Consider the following 4,458-nt stretch of genomic DNA (forward strand, 5'->3'; position numbering starts at 1 on the left):
TAATAACGTCATCTATTAACCTTTAATAACAAAACAAAAATGACATACATTTTCATATTCCATCTATCGTCATGACCACCATTGTAGTTGACGGAAACCATTGTTCCCAAGTCCCTTTATTGCATGTTTACAGTTCTGAGACTGGTCCTCCATAGTGAGAGGGACAAAGGAATGTGGTCTGTGGCTTCAGAATTACCATGGGTGTGAGGGGTCATAAAACCCCCACATCTTCAGACCCCCTAGATCTCTCCTCCTCTGTTGGGGTTGAGGGTCGTGGTCTCCTGTAACCTGACCTGATCAGGACAGTCATGACACCAGTCAAAACGGGCTTTGCGAGTGTTTGATTCCATTCATTTGCTATGGGCTGGCGCTAGTGCTCCAGCTTATTTGTATTTAAAACAACTTTTTAAACTTTTATTTAACTCGTCAAGTCAGTTAAGAACAAATTCGTATTTTCAATGACAGCCTAGGAACAGTGGGTTAATTGCCTTGTTCAGGGGGCAGAACGACAGATTTTTACCTTGTCAGCTCGGGGATTCAATCTTGCAACCTTTCGGTTACTAGTCCAACGCTCTAACCACTAGGCTACCTGCCTCCCCAGCTTAGCCAACGTTTGCTTGCCATTTTTCTTCCTTGACCTTTTCCATTGTCCAGCCAGCCTTCTATAGTTACCCACTGTAGGGAAAAGGTTTTGGGGGGGCTCATATCAGAGGAAAAAAGAAAAGCAGTCAATCATGTCAATAACTGTTTTATCCCTCCTCTGTAGTCCCAAATTAAGTCCAAGTGATTGATGCCACTCAATAAACAAACCTCAGCTACAAACTCCTCATCAAGCATTTACACCAGTATGTGTTGGGTTTGTTGTAGCGGCAATTGCAGAGAAATGCAATTATCTCCTCCCTAAACTCTCATACTCTCTTGAAAGCTTTCTCCCTACCCTTACTTAGCTACCTAACATCATGATGTAGAGTTTACACCAGTATGTGTTGGGTTTGTTGTGTCTCCTCCCTCTTTATCCCTACCCTTACTTAGCTACCTAACATCATGATGTAGAGTTTACACCAGTATGTGTTGGGTTTGTTGTGTCTCCTCCCTCTTTATCCCTACCCTTACTTAGCTACCTAACATCATGATGTAGAAGTAGATCACGATGCTCAGCAGACAACGAAACGAGCCATGTTGAAGGATAAATATTAGTCACAGCTGAGTCCAATGTTCTTTAAGTCACAGCTGAGTTTAGCCAAAGCATGTTCAGGCAGTGTGGTCTATCTGCGTTGAAAGAGCCAATAGGCGGGCAGACAGACCCTTGTATACCCCTGTTAGCAGCTCTGTTTGGCAGTAACTGGTATGTTACTGGTATTGATTGACAGCACCTAATGGGCAGGACTATAGGAAAACACATTCTCCCATTGGATAATATTGAGCAAGGGCTCATTTTGTTACTAAATATCAGATTTATTTCTGCTGGGATTTTTTTTTAAATGTTAGCAAAAGTATCTTTAAAAATGTATAAAACAACATCTCATGGCACATTAGGGACTGTGTAATGACACACAATAACACACGCACACAGACACAGTCTATCACACTAACACACACAATCTATACCCACATTATTATTTAGTTGTATTGTTTGTACAAGTCATAGTATTCTAACCCTAATGCTGATTCTAACCCTAATGCTGATTCTAACCCTAATGCTGATTCTAACCCTAATGCTGAATCTAACCTTAATGCTGATTCTAACCCTAATGCTGATTCTAACCCTAATGCTGATTCTAACCCTAATGCTGATTCTAACCCTAATGCTGATTCTAACCCTAATGCTGATTCTAACCCTAATGCTGATTCTAACCCTAATGCTGATTCTAACCCTAATGCTGATTCTAACCCTAATGATGATTCTAACCCTAATGCTGATTCTAACCCTAATGATGATTCTAACCCTAATGCTGATTCTAACCCTAATGATGATTCTAACCCTAATGCTGATTCTAACCCTAATGCTGATTCTAACCCTAATGCTGATTCTAACCCTAATGCTGATTCTATCCCTAATGCTGATTCTAACCCTAAGCCCCCTAGAAATAGCCATATTCCTTGTCTGGACCTGCAAAATGTCCCCAGTTGGTTGAATTTTTGTTAGTTTGCTGGGACTTCTAGTCCCCACAAGTATAGTTAATCATGTCCACTCTCACACTCGAACACACACAATCTACACACACATTATTCTTTAGGTATATTGTTGTATTTTTCACGTTCCTGACCTGTTTTCTGTTAGTTTTTGTATGTGTTAGTTGGTCAGGACGTGAGTTTGGGTGGGCAGTCTATGTTTTGTGTTTCTATGTTGGTTAATGGGTACCTAATATGGTTCTCAATTAGAGGCAGGTGGTTTTCATCTCCTCTGATTGAGAATCATATTAAGGTAGGTGGTGTCACATTGTTTGTTTGTGGGTGGTTGTCTCCTGTGTCTGTGTATGTTGCGCCACACGGGACTGTTTCGGTTTGTTTGTACGTTCGTTCTTTTGTGTAGTCTGTTTTTCCTGTTCGTGCGTTCTTCGTGTTACATGTAAGTTCTTATGTTCAGGGCTGTCTACTCGTTTTGTTATTTTGTTAGTCATTCAAGTATAGTTTGTTTTTTGTCTTGTTAAATAAATTCATCATGTCATATCACGACGCTGCATTTTGGTTCAATCCCTGCTCCTCCTCTTCGGATGAAGAGGAGGAGGAACGCCGTTCAATCAATCAATCAATCAATTTTATTTTATATAGCTCTTCGTACATCAGCTAATATCTCGAAGTGCTGTACAGACACCCAGCCTAAAACCCCAAACAGCTAGTAATGCAGGTGTAGAAGCACGGTGGCTAGGAAAAACTCCCTAGAAAGGCCAAAACCTAGGAAGAAACCTAGAGAGGAACCAGGCTATGAGGGGTGGCCAGTCCTCTTCTGGCTGTGCCGGGTGGAGATTATAACAGAACTATGCCAAGATGTTCAAAAATGTTCATAAGTGACAAGCATGGTCAAATAATAATCATGAATAATTTTCAGTTGGCTTTTCATAGCCGATCATCAAGAGTTGAAAAACAACAGGTCTGGGACAGGTGGCGGTTCCATAACCGCAGGCAGAACAGCTGAAACTGGAATAGCAGCAAGGCCAGGCGGACTGGGGACAGCAAGGAGTCACCACGGGCGGCAGTCCCGACGCATGGTCCTAGGGCCCAGGTCCTCCGAGAGAAAGAAAGAGAGAAGGAGAAAATTAGAGAGAGCCAAGATTTTCAAAATTTCCATAAATGACAAGCATGGTCAAATAATAATCAGGAATAAATCTCAGTTGGCTTTTCATAGCCGATCATTAAGAGTTGAAAACAGCAGGTCTGGGACAGGTAGGGGTTCCATAACCGCAGGCAGAACAGTTGAAACTGGAATAGCAGCAAGGCCAGGCGGACTGGGGACAGCAAGGAGTCACCACGGCCGGTAGTCCCGACGTATGGTCCTAGGGCTCAGGTCCTCCGAGAGAAAGAAAGAGAGAAGGAGAAAATTAGAGAGAGCCAAGATTTTCAAAATGTTCATAAATGACAAGCATGGTCAAATAATAATCAGGAATAAATCTCAGTTGGCTTTTCATAGCCGATCATTAAGAGTTGAAAACAGCAGGTCTGGGACAGGTAGGGGTTCCGTAACCACAGGCAGAACAGTTGAAACTGGAATAGCAGCAAGGCCAGGCGGACTGGGGACAGCAAGGTGTCATCATGCCCGGTAGTCCTGACGTATGGTCCTAGGGCTCAGGTTCTCAGAGAGAAAGAGAGAACGAGAGAATTAGAGAGAGCATACTTAAATTCACACAGGACACTGGATAAGACAGGAGAAGTACTCCAGGTAACCAACTGACCCTAGCCCCCCGACACAAACTACTGCAGCATAAATACTGGAGGCTGAGACAGGAGCGGTCAGGAGACACTGTGGCCCCATCCGAAGAAACCCCCGGACAGGGCCAAATAGGAAGGATATAACCCCACCCACTTTGCCAAAGCACAGCCCCCGCACCACTAGAGGGAAATCCTCAACCACCAACTTACAATCCTGAGACAAGGCCGAGTATAGCCCACAAAGGTCTCCACCACAGCACAAACCAAGGGGGGGCGCCAACCCAGACAGGAAGATCACGTCAGTAACTCAACCCACTCAAGTGACGCACCCCTCCTAGGGACGGCATGAAAGAGCACCAGCAAGCCAGTGACTCAGCCCCTGTAACAGGGTTAGAGGCAGAGAATCCCAGTGGAGAGAGGGGAACCGGCCTGGCAGAGACAGTATTTACGTTACAGTATTTAATATTTGTGTGAATGTTTTTGGCTATTAGTGTGTCTGTGCTTGGTTACTTATCATGTTTTATGGTCATTTCTGTTGTATTGTACCTTAACTTTAAAGGAACTAGTAGTATTTAAGTATTTCTGTTGTAT

This window comes from Salvelinus namaycush, unplaced genomic scaffold, assembly GCF_016432855.1.
Source record: "Salvelinus namaycush isolate Seneca unplaced genomic scaffold, SaNama_1.0 Scaffold16, whole genome shotgun sequence".
Taxonomy (NCBI): Eukaryota; Metazoa; Chordata; class Actinopteri; order Salmoniformes; family Salmonidae; genus Salvelinus; species Salvelinus namaycush.